General features: G+C 39.6%; 1 long non-coding RNA gene across 1 annotated transcript in view; it reads right to left on the reverse strand.

The window, feature by feature from the left end:
• The window catches only part of LOC309868217, a 256,290-nt gene that overhangs the window by 189,074 nt on the left and 54,083 nt on the right, over positions 1-13,133 (reverse strand). The window contains exon 2 of the long non-coding RNA XR_014313577.1: positions 5,137-5,176. This is a non-coding gene — a long non-coding RNA (uncharacterized lncRNA). The remainder of the gene's footprint in view (positions 1-5,136; positions 5,177-13,133) is intronic.

Raw genomic sequence — 13,133 nt, forward strand, 5'->3', positions numbered from 1 at the left:
ATTTCTTCCAGGTTGCCCAGTTTGTTGGCATACAATTTTTCATAGTATTCTCTTATAATTCTTTTTCTGTGGTATTGGTTGTGATCTCTCTCATTTGTGATTTTATCTATTGGGGTCCTTTTTCAAGTGCACATGGAACGTTTTCCAGAATAGATTATATACTAGGTCAAAAATCAACCTTCAACATGTACAAATGATCAAAATAATCCCATGCATTTCTTTTAGGCCACAATGCTATGAAACTGGAAGCCAACCACAAGAAAGAAATTGGAAAGAGAATTTTAAATTTTTATTGAGAAGTCTGGTTATGGGTTTATCAATTTTATTAATTCTTTCAAAGAAGCAGCTTCTAGTTTCCTAATCTTTTCTTTCTTTCTGTCTTTCTTTCTTTCTTTCTTTCTTTCTTTCTTTCTTTCTTTCTTTTTTGCTTCTATATAATTTATTTCTGCTCTAATCTTATTTCCCTTCTTCTGGTGGCTTTAGGTTTCATTTGCTGTTCCTTTTTTAGATCCTTTAGGGGTAAAGTTAGATTGTGAATCTGAGACTTTTCTTGCCTCTTGAAGTAGGCCTGTGTTGCAATATACCTCCCTATTATGACTGCCTTTGCTGTATTTTGCAAGTTTTAGACTGCATTTGCTTCCATGTTTGTTTGTTTGTTTTTAAATTCTTTAATTTCCTGGCTAACACATTTATTCTTTAGTAGGATGTTCTTTAACCTCCATGTTTTTGAGGTCTTTCCAATTTTCTTCTTGTGGTTGGCTTCCAGTTTCATAGCATTGTGGTCTAAAAAAATGCATGGGATTATCTTGATCATTTGTATGTGTTGAAGGTTTATTTTTGGCCCAGTATATAATCTTTTCTGGAAAACGTTCCATGTGCACTTAAAAAGAATATGTATTCTCACAATATTTATTCTTCCAATCCAGAGCATGGAACATTTTTCCATTTCTTTGTGTCTTCCTCAATTTCTTTCATGAGTACTTTATAGTTTTCTGAGTATAGATACTGTGTCTCTTTGGTTAGGTTTATTCCTAGGTATCTTATGGTTTTGGGTGCAATTGTAAATGGGATTGACTCCTTAATTTCCGTTTCTTCTGTCTTGCTGTTGGTGTAGAGAAATGCAACTGATTTCTGTGCATTGATTTTATATCCTGACACTTTACTGAATTCCTGTATAAGTTCTAGCAGTTTTGGAGTGGAGTCTTTTGGGTTTTCCACATATAGTATCATATCATCTGCGAAGAGTGATAATTTGACTTCTTCTTTGCCGATTTGGATGCCTTTAATTTCCTTTTGTTGTCTGATTGCTGAGGCTAGGACCTCTAGTACTATGTTGAATAGCAGTGGTGATAATGGACATCCCTGCCGTGTTCCTGACCTTAGCGGAAAAGCTTTCAGTTTTTCTCCATTGAGAATGATATTTGCGGTGGGTTTTTCATAGATGGCTTTGATGATATTGAGGTATGTGCCCTCTATTCCTACACTTTGAAGAGTTTTGATCAGGAAGGGATGCTGTACTTTGTCAAATGCTCTTTCAGCATCTATTGAGAGTATCATATGGTTCTTGTTCTTTCTTTTATTGATGTGTTGTATCACATTGACTGATTTGCGGATGTTGAACCAACCTTGCAGCCCTGGAATAAATCCCACTTGGTCGTGGTGAATAATCTTTTTAATGTACTGTTGAATCCTATTGGCTAGTATTTTGTTGAGTATTTTCGCATCTGTGTTCATCAAGGATATTGGTCTATAGCTCTCTTTTTTGGTGGGATCCTTGTCTGGTTTTGGGATCAAGGTGATGCTGGCCTCATAAAATGAGTTTGGAAGTTTTCCTTCCATTTCTATTTTTTGGAACAGTTTCAGGAGAATAGGAATTAGTTCTTCTTTAAATGTTTGGTAGAATTCCCCCGGGAAGCCGTCTGGCCCTGGGCTTTTGTTTGTTTGGAGATTTTTAATGACTGTTTCAATCTCCTTACTGGTTATGGGTCTGTTCAGGCTTTCTATATCTTCCTGGTTCAGTTGTGGTAGTTTATATGTTTCTAGGAATGCATCCATTTCTTCCAGATTGTCCAATTTATTGGCGTAGAGTTGCTCATAGTATGTTCTTATAATAGTTTGTATTTCTTTGGTGTTGGTTGTGATCTCTCCTCTTTCATTCATGATTTTATTTATTTGGGTCCTTTCTCTTTTCTTTTTGATAAGTCGGGCCAGGGGTTTATCATTGTGAAAATGTCTATGCTACCTAAAGCAATCTACACATTTAATGCAATTCCTATCAAAGTACCATCCATCTTTTTCAAAGAAATGGAACAAATAATTCTAAAATTTATATGGAACCAGAAAAGACCTCGAATAGCCAAAGGGATATTGAAAAAGAAAGCCAATGTTGGTGGCATCACAATTCCGGACTTCAAGCTCTATTACAAAGCTGTCATCATCAAGACAGCATGGTACTGGCACAAAAACAGACACATAGATCAATGGAACAGAATAGAGAGCCCAGAAATAGACCCTCAACTCTACGGTCAACTAATCTTCGACAAAGCAGGAAAGAATGTCCAATGGAAAAAAGACAGCCTCTTCAATAAATGGTGCTGGGAAAATTGGACAGCCACATGCAGAAAAATGAAATTGGACCATTTCCTTACACCACACACAAAAATAGACTCAAAATGGATGAAGGACCTCAATGTGCGAAAGGAATCCATCAAAATCCTTGAGGAGAACACAGGCAGCAACCTCTTCGACCTCAGCTGCAGCAACATCTTCCTAGGAACAATGCCAAAGGTAAGGGAAGCAAGGGCAAAAATGAACTATTGGGATTTCATCAAGATCAAAAGCTTTTGCACAGCAAAGGAAACAGTTAACAAAATCAAAAGACAACTGACAGAATGGGAGAAGATATTTGCAAACGACATATCAGATAAAGGACTAGTGTCCAGAATCTATAAAGAACTTAGCAAACTCAACACCCAAAGAACAAATAATCCAATCAAGAAATGGGCAGAGGACATGAACAGACATTTCTGCAAAGAAGACATCCAGATGGCCAACAGACACATGAAAAGGTGCTCCATATCACTCGTCATCAGGGAAATACAAATCAAAACCACAATGCGATATCACCTCACACCAGTCAGAATGGCAAAAATCAACAAGTCAGGAAATGACAGATGCTGGCGAGGATGCGGAGAAAGGGAAACCCTCCTACACTGTTGGTGGGAATGCAAGCTGGTGCAGCCACTCTAGAAAACAGCATGGAGGTTCCTCAAAATGTTGAAAATAGAACTGCCCTATGACCCAGCAATTGCACTATTGGGTATTTACCCTAAAGATACAAACGTAGTGATCCAAAGGGGCACATGCACCCGAATGTTTATAGCAGCAATGTCCACAATAGCCAAACTATGGAAAGAACCTAGATGTCCATCCACAGATGAATGGATCAAGAAGATGTGGTATATATACACAATGGAATACTATGCAGCCATCAAAAGTAATGAAATCTTGCCATTTGCGACAACATGGATGGAACTAGAGCGTATCATGCTTAACGAAATAAGTCAAGTGGAGAAAGTCAACTATCATATGATCTCCCTGATATGAGGAAGTGGTGATGCAACATGGGGGCTTAAGTGGGTACGAGAAGAATAAATGAAACAAGATGGGATTGGGAGGGAGACAAACCATAAGTGACTCTTAATCTCACAAAACAAACTGAGGGTTCCTGGGGGGAGGGGGTTTGGGAGAAGGGGGTGGGATTATGGACATTGGGGAGGGTATGTGCTTTGGTGAGTGCTGTGAAGTATGTAAACCTGGTGATTCACAGACCTGTACCCCTGGGGATAAAAATATATGTTTATAAAAAATAAAAAATTATATTAAAAAAAAAAAAAGAATATGTATTCTGTTGCTTTAGGATGAAATGTTCTGAATATATCTGTTCAGCCTATCTGGTCCAGTGTGTCAAAGCCATTGTTTCTTTGCTGACTTTCTGTTTAGACAATCAGTCCTTTGCTGTAAGTAGGGTTTTAAAGTCCCTTACTATTAATGTATTATCACCAATGAGTATATGTTTATTATTAATTGATTTATATATTGGGTACTCCCAAGTTCATGGCACAAGTATTTATAATTGCTAGATCTTCTTGATAGATGCCATTAAGATATAATGCCCTTCTTCATCTCTTGTTATAGTCTTTAAAACAAAACAAAAAACCTTAGTTTTTCTGCTAAAAGTATGGCTACTCTAGCTTTCTTTTAATGTCCATTAGCATGACAGATGGTGCTCCATCCCCTCACTTTCAATCTGGATGTGACTTTAAGTCTAAAATTAGTCTCTTATAAGCAGCATATAGATGGATATTGGTTTTTTAATCTGTTCTGATACCTTATGTCTTTTGGTTGGGGCATTTAGTCCATTTACAATCAGAGTGATTATTAAGAGATATGAATTTAGTGCCATTGTGTTACCTGTAGAGTTGGTGTTTCTGGTGATGTTCTCTGGTCCTTTCTGGTCTCTGTTGCTTTCAACTTTTCTCCACTCAAAGAGTCCCCCTTAAAATTTCTTGCAGGGCTGGTTTAGTGGTCATGAATTCCTTTAGGTTTTGTCTGGGAAACTGTCTCTCCTTTTGTAACCACTTTCCAGTTCTGCTGGATAAAGAATTCCTGGTTGCATATTTTCCCCATTCAGCATGTTGAATATTTCCTTCCACTCCTTTCTGGCCTGCCAAGGCTCTGTGGACAGATCTGCTATGAATCTGATCTGTTTTCTCTTGTAGGTTAAGAGCCTCCGTTTCTGTCTGAACGCTGTGTTCACCCTGCCCATGTCTGAGCCTTTTTATCTCAGGCACATGACCGAGATTCAAACCCAGATTTCCGCGACACACACAGCATGGACCTGCACTGTTCCTCTGGGGGAATGTCCCATCAAGTTTGCAGGCCCATCCCAGGAAAGCAGTCACAAAACCCATAGTACAGTTTGCAGTTTATAACAGAAATTCACCACAAAGACCCACTGCTCTCAGCCAGCTTCCCAGCTCCTATGCCTGGGAACAGCACAGCACCTTGGTGCCATCCATTCTTCCTGTGACCCAGGGGATCCTCAGACCACCCTCTTACTCCTGGGATTCTTACTCTCTTTGGAACCTGAGCCTCTTTAATACAGGCACACCCCCTACAATAGAAAATTTAAAAGTTCAGATTCTGCATTCCCTAGCTTCTGATACTTTCTGGTAACCTCCATAAGCAGGCTCCCTCCCCACCACCTCAATCACAGCTATATCTCCTAAGTGAACTTTAGCACCTTCCTACCTTCTCAAAAGTGTTCATTTTTCTACTTGTAGACTTACAGTTTTTGTTGTTGTTGTTGTTTTAAAGATTTTTATTTATTTATTTGACAGACAGAGATCACAAGCAGGCAGAGAGAGAGAAGGAGGGGAAGCAGGCTCTTTGCTTAGCTGAGAGCCCGATGTGGGCCTCGATCCCAGGACCCTGGGATCATGACCTAAGCTGAAGGCAGAGGCTTTAACCCACTGAGCCACCCAGGCGCCCCTAGACATACAGTTTTTATTCTGACAGAACCCCGATTGATTTCTTGGGTGTTCAGGATAATTTGATAACTACCCAGCTGTGTTGGAGAGACAAGGCAAGGTCGGGGTCCTCCTACTTCTTCACCAACTTAACTCTTCCTCTCCAATTTAACATTTCTTGATATAACTTTATATTGAGTCCTATAGTCTATATTTTGTGATTTACTGACATTTTCTCTCTCTTTTCATTCAGGTGGTAGTAAGAAACTCTAGTTTTACAATTTTCTGGTGTTTTGTAGCATTTACGCTCTGTCAGTGCCATTTTTATTGTTACTTTCTTTTTTTTTAATCTTTTTTTTTTTAAAGATTTTATTTATTTATTTGACAGACAGAGATCACAAGTAGGCAGAGAGGCAGGCAGAGAGAGAGGATGGGAAGCAGGCCCCCTGCTGAGCAGAGAGCCCAACTCAATCCCAGGACCCTGAGGTCATGACATGAACCGAAGGCAGTGGCTTAACCCACTGAGCCACCCAGGCGCCCTTATTGTTACTTTCAATAAGATTTTTAAAATTTATTTTTGTTTTAATCTAAGATTCAAAATATCTGAAAAACAGTAAAATGAAATAAATAATAATGGGTGAGCAATAAAATAAAATGAAATGCCTTTTGTGGGCAAATGAAGGCTACCAATTTCAACAAGTGACTTCATAAGTCAGTCTTCTCTAGGATAAGGTGAATCATTTCCTGTAATTTCAGACTTGAATCACTTCTATATGCATTTAAAGGCTCTGGATATTATACCCAGTTTCTAGTCCCTTCTTGGTCATAAAAATTCTGGTTGAATGACTCCTTGGGTAAAGTGAAGCTCTATTTTGTTTTTTCCATTAGCTTCATTGGTTCCAAGAAAGATACTGAATATTTAATAGAGTTGGAATTAGCTGGAATGTGTGAATTAGCTTCAAGGACATTACTCAATGACGGGTCCCCAGGTGGGAATATCATTTGTAGGCAGCATAACTTTGCTGGGACATAAGTTGACTGAAGATGGCACAGAAAAATGCAGAATTAAAGTTGACACTACTTCCCTTTGCTACATCTCCTTTTCCCTCACTGGGCACAATGCAGTAGTCAGAACCTTTTCTCATTGAAGACACAGCTTTTAAAAAGGGCTGAGAGTGCTGCCTGACAGACCTGCTGTTCTGGAGCCCTGAGGTTTCCTTTTAGCTTTCACTTTCTTTCATATTAGATATGAACACTGAAGCAACAACTCAGGTGCTACAGCTCTCATTAGAATGTGCCAAATAGCAGTGGTTTAAAAAAAAAAAAAAAAAAAAAAAAAAAAAAAAAAAAAGCTTGCATTTGAACCCCTAACCTGACAAATCTAATTTGCAAAACAAGTAAACCTAAGAGAACAGAAAGAGCCTTATGGTCTGAGAAAGCATTCCACCAGTGACATTATTCCAGTTTACAGCCTGACCCTCTGTGAAAGGTTTAACAAGTCAACAAACTAACCCTTAGTAATGTTTATATTCTGGAGGTACTTCTGCTAAAGAGGCTTGCTCTGAAAAATGCAAGAGACACCTAAACAATGAGACAGTGAACTGTGTGAAGCCCTGCAGGGCAGGGGGTAGGACAATCTCATAAAGAAAGATAATCATAAACCTGGCCTCACAGAACTTACAGTTGTGTGTGTGTGTGTGTGTGTGTGTGTGTGTGTGTGTGTGTGTGTTAAAAGATTTTATTTATTTATTTGACAGAGAGAGATCACAAGTAGGCAGAGAGGCAGGCAGAGAGAGAGGAGGAAGCAGGCTCCCTGCTGAGCAGAGAGCCCGTTGCGGGGCTCGATCCCAGGACCCTGAGATCATGACCTGAGCCAAAGGCAGCGGCTTAACCCACTGAGCCACCCAGGTGCCCAGAACTTAACAGTTTTAAGTGGAAGACAAATCATCAATACTACAGGTTACAACAGTAATATATGATGAGTTTTATTACAGGAAAGTAAGTATAAAAGACCATGAGGACATACCCGAAGGATCTAATTTTCATCTTTAGGATCAGGAACAGCGCCCCCAAGGGAGCGATATGAGCTAATCCCTGTGGGTTAAGCAGAGGTTACCCAATGTGTCAGCTGTCCTCATGCACAATTCTAGATTCTCTCAACCTCACGCAGCTCTTGTTTCAGCCGCAGAAAGATGACCAGCTCTTGGCAGGTTCTGACCAACTTCAAGCAGTCGCACCTTCAGTTGCTTCACCTGCATGTCCCTCAACTCCCACAACAGGGCTTCCTTGCTGATCCCTCAGATCTCACTCTTTGAATACACACGTGCAACCTGAAGTGTGGGGGATTTATTTAATAGCACAGGAGGTGAAACATTGACAAGTGAAACAGGAAAGATCATGGACAAAGCCTTCCTTCTTCCCCAACCCAAATGACTGTCTTAGGAGGAGTTAGCTTCCCTGAGCGCTGACCTGTCTTGGCACTCCTGAACAACCTACTCCCTCAACACTTATTTCACTTCTTTGGCTCTCCCTCCTTCCTTTTCTGTTTCACTCCTGTCATCCTTCACTCCTGCTCCCTGGGGGGAGGCTGTCTCGTAAAAGTATAGCTTATTAGCCTTTGTTTTAGACTCATTTTCAGAGGAACTTAAGCAAAAACACCCTGATAGAGGAAATACATTCTAGACAGGGAACTACAAGTATAAAACCCAGAGTCCTAAGAGCCTAGAATTAAAAATGGTTGGAACAAGAGTAGGTGTGGCCACTACACATTCTAAGTTACATATGTGGTTCTCATTTCTACTGGAAAATGCTGGTTTCAACCTCATCTTAAGGACAATGGGATGCTACAGTTTTAAGCAGGGTAGTAACATAGTCAGATTTGTCTTTTCGGAATATTACTCTAGCTGTATTATATAGGGAATGGATTTGGGGAAAATCCAGATGTAGAGACCAGTGAGAAGACTGCAAAGTAATTCAGAAAAGTAATGAAGGGAGGGAGGGTGGGAGGGGAGGGAAATTTTGTTCTGGATTAGAAGTTGTGGCAGTGAGAGTAAATCGATTCAGGAAACAACAAGGCTTGATGAAAGACTGGATACAAGGGTGAAAGAGATGTCAAGGATTTTACTGTGGATTTGGTGTGTCCAACTAGATTGACAGTATGACATTTAAACAATCATGAAATAGTGAAGGAGAGAAAAGCCAGGTATGAGTTCACATTTGGCAATGTTAATTTGGGGATGACTAGGGAACACCAAATGAAGATGTTCAGTAAGCAGGTTATACATGTCTGGAGGGAACTCAGAAGACTGTCCTGAGCTAGAGATCTCATGTTGGGAATTATTTACATTATAATTGAAATCATGGGGGTAGACAGGATATAGAGAGGGAGAGAAAAAAAGACACGCCACCTCCTCATGAGAACTGAAACCTGACTGACTGTGAAGGCAGAATTTTTCCTTTGTAGTGACTTTAAGGGGATGATGTTTATTCTCATACAGCCCTTGTTCCTTGAGATCCAACAGTGATTCAAAATCATCCATGTGATGATTATCTTTATTTCCACTTCTAGATGATAACTTTTATTAAAACTTCTGTTCGAGACTCACTTTTTTTTTTTTTTTAATTCTAACATGCTCCAGCCCCCCTCATAGCTCTCACCAACGCACCTCCTACAACTCCACCTCTTTATTTCCATTCCAACTCATCTTATCCTGGGAGACGTTAAGGGACAGCATAATGACCACTTGGTTTCTGGACCACTTCATCTTTAATGGCATCACTGCAATACATTCTCATAAGTATGCCGTGAATCTTGTTATCACCTGCAAAACCATGAATTCCTGTTTAAATGCCGTCATTTCAATACACTAACCTCAACTTTTGTTCTTTTCTCAGACTTGTTTAGTGAAAACCCACACCTGCATGAACCCAAATGTGTGTCTCTTGCTGCCTGCCCCCACTCAACTGACCACAGGGCAGACTGATGGCTTTATGAATTTGTGGTCATCAACTCTTCTGAGTCCTCCATACTGCCTGTAAACAGGACTACCTACATTAGATAACATTTTTCACATTGTCCTAGAGATAACGTCTCCAGTGTCTTGGAATCCCAAGTTGCCCTACCTCTCCCTTCACTCTCAGATGACCTCCTGCTCTTCTTCACAGAGAAAAGAAAGCCATAGAGACCCTCCTTTGACTTCACATCATAAAATAAAATCTAAAAGCATTCTTATGCAGTACCTGGAGAAGGGAGAGTTCTGTTCCTCCCAAATAAGACCCACCCCCCAAATATACTCTATATTTTTGCTCCTCCAACCTTCTCCAGAACTTGTACTATAAATACTTACTTTGATATTCTGTGTCTGCCATCTGTAGCTCTCTCATGAACCCCTGTCAGGAGTCTTTAAGTATTCTTACTGTTTAGAATTGCTGTATCCATTTCTCCTATTAATTTCTAACCCACAACCTGGCTTATGTCCTGAATACTCCAAAACCCTGAATGAACACTTGCTACCCTCCACATGGGTATGTTATTTTCAAACTTGAGATCCTTTGATCTGATTGCTTTCGACATTGTATCCATTTTAATCATACTGTGCATCTCACTAAGTGTATAACTAATTTTATGACCTCTTTAACTTTTACTTATTTAATGATCAGCAGGAAGATCAGGGTTACCCATGCCCAAAGGAAACCAATTAATGCATTTTTTTTTCCCAGTCTATGATGCAATTTCTCCTACCCATCTCCTGCACTTCATCTCTAGGTGAAACCCTGAACAACAATGTCAGCCAATTAAAGAGATGCCAGGTACATTAAAAATAACTGAGTTGAGTAACTCCAAAGAAGCAGAAAACAAACCCACCTTTCCCAGAATAGTGGTAACCAGCCTAGCTTAAAGGCAATTCAAGACTTTATTTTCTCTGGTTTCAAAACTCCTTATGAAGACAGTTATCTTTTACTAATCAGTCTTTAATTTGTCAGCCTTTTAACATTAACCCATGACCTAAAAGAAAGAAGTAGTAGGAAATTTTCCTAAGTAGAACACCCCTTGGAAAAAAGTCCCCTTTGTTAAATAGCTGTAACACTCTCACTGTCAAAATGAGGTATTGTAGAGTCACTTTTTCTAGATTCCTTTTATCAACAGCCCTCTATAGTATAATAATATATGCTATCCCTCATCCTGCTCTAAGGAACTACCCTTAGAACTGCTAGTCCATCTTAAAATACTACCATCATTCATCTTTGGTGACTCTTAAACCAGGGATATATTAAGAAGCAACTAAGTTACGTGTTTTTGTTTTTTTCTTTTTAAAGGATGTAAGCATATTTTTAAGGTTTTCTGCTTGTTTGTGTTTTGTTTTGGTTTTTTAGTAATCTCTACATCCAACATGTGGTTCGAACTCATGACTCCAAGATTAAGAGTTGCACGCTCTTCCGATTGAGCCAGCCAAGCCAGGCACCCTTCCTAAGAAGTTTTTAAAATGTTGATAACTAGGCCCCACATCTAAATATTTTACTTCACTGGGTCTTGAAGTCTGAGTTATATGTATTCTGCAAAGCTTCCCAAGGGATTCTGTTACAAGTGCTGGACAATTTCATTTCAATGATTCAGGCAGGCAACGTACACTGAAAAGCTTTTTATACATTGTCTTGTTTACTCTTCACAGAAACTTTGTGGTTGACAATGTCGATTCATTATACAAGATGCAATTTCCACCGTTCGTTTCAAGCAAAGTAGATTTCATACAGGTATTCACCTACCTACCAAGCCATAGAGTAGGGTTCTCACTGATCCCACTGATAGTCATGGGGTTTCCTTTCTCCAGCTAGTGATTGATGTTATATACCAACAGGAGATGTTCTAATCCATGAGGGGTGAAAGAAAATCATCTAAGAGTCTTGAGGTAAAGAGGACTCCACCCATAAGAAACAGATATGGGTGCTTTCTTCTCCCTCTGGAGGTTATCATGTCTACCTATAGTTCCTGTAACAGCTACAGCTATTATGAGGTCAAGAGGAAAGCTTGCCTGGAGGCAAAGCTGACACAACAAGGATGGCAGAATGGAAAAAATGAGTGATTAACCAAGGTTTTTAGTTTCAAGTAACATAAACAAATGAACCAACTCTGGCTGACTTAAAGACAAAGATAATTTGTCAAAATCATCAGAGTCTGGAAAATTAACCTCAAAGTTCTACAACTAGCAACAAAATGTCATATACTATAGCAGAACCAGTGCAGTTAGCAAACTGCTGCTGTTTGCTAAATTCCTCAAAATACAGAGGTTCAGATGCTGAAAAGCTAACAAATATTACCCACTATAGGTGAAAGAAGCTAAGTCCTAGGAGATGTTTTCAATTCATGACAAAATAGGTCATAATACCATTCTATTTTTAAGATACATTCAAAAGTTTGTAAAAATGGAAATACATAAATCCGTGGAAACTAGCCAACTGTTGATCCTAGAGTCTAGTGTATTGGTTTCTCATCACTGTTGTAACAAATTACCACAAACTTAGTGGTTTGGAACAATATAAACTTGCTATTATAGTTCTGGAAGTCAGAAGGTCTAAAATCAAGATGTCAGTATTTCTTCCACAGGCTCAAGGGGAGAATCCATTCCCAGCTTCTAGAGACTGCGCTGTTTTCCCTGCCTCATTCCTCCCATGGCATGGTTCTGTCCTTCACTTCCATTGTCACGTTTCCTCAAACACCTACCTTTCCGTTTCCCTCTTGTGATTACATTGGGCCCACATGGATAATTCAGGCCAACCTTCCTATCCAAGATTATTAATTAACCACCTCTGCAAAGTCTCTTTTACCATATAACATATTCACAGGTTCTGAAGATTAGTAGGACATCTTCATGGTCCATTATTCAGCCTACTGTACCTGGTAATACTACTAACTGTGTCACTCTTACCTAAACCAACATCTCATTTGAGGATCTGGATCTTCTAACTGCCATCCTTTTTCAGTTTCACTTTGTCCAGTAACATTACCAGCAGGAACAGACAACGCACTCAATAGGTAAATCCATAGAACATTTAACAAAGGGAGACTATTTATGTAGGTATGTCAGGGGGTAGAGAACTATAAGACCAAATGCAATGCCCGAAGAACTAGTACAGCAGGCTATTGTTGACTCTCTTAGGCTGGAAGGTGACCAGTTATCAGATCCAAAGCAAAGACATGCTAAAGGGAGAGCTACTGGCAAGAGGCATCCTGATGTTGAGTGATGCTACCAGTACCGTGGATATAACTGGCCAACAGAAAGGACTTTAGTGTCCCTTGGCTCCAGGAGACCTACATACTAGAAAATGCCATAGACTTTAGGTTCTTTCCCATTGGCTATTTGCCTCATTTATTGTTGACTTTTGGACTTTCCTCTCTTAGGTGACCGAGGGGAGTCAGGAGGTCAACAGTCTCCCAATACCCTCTTTCACCTTCCTCAGTACCAGATCATTCCTGCTTATCTTCTATGGGAAAAACACTAGTGAAATCCTCAAAAGAGACAGAAAGTACTACAGGTAGATAGGGCTTACAGTTAAATATGGTGAATGCATATTACATAAAATTCAAAACCCATCACTGGTAACCTC

Source organism: Mustela nivalis (genome assembly GCF_964662115.1).
Source record: "Mustela nivalis genome assembly, chromosome: 6".
In the NCBI taxonomy this organism is placed as follows: Eukaryota; Metazoa; Chordata; class Mammalia; order Carnivora; family Mustelidae; genus Mustela; species Mustela nivalis.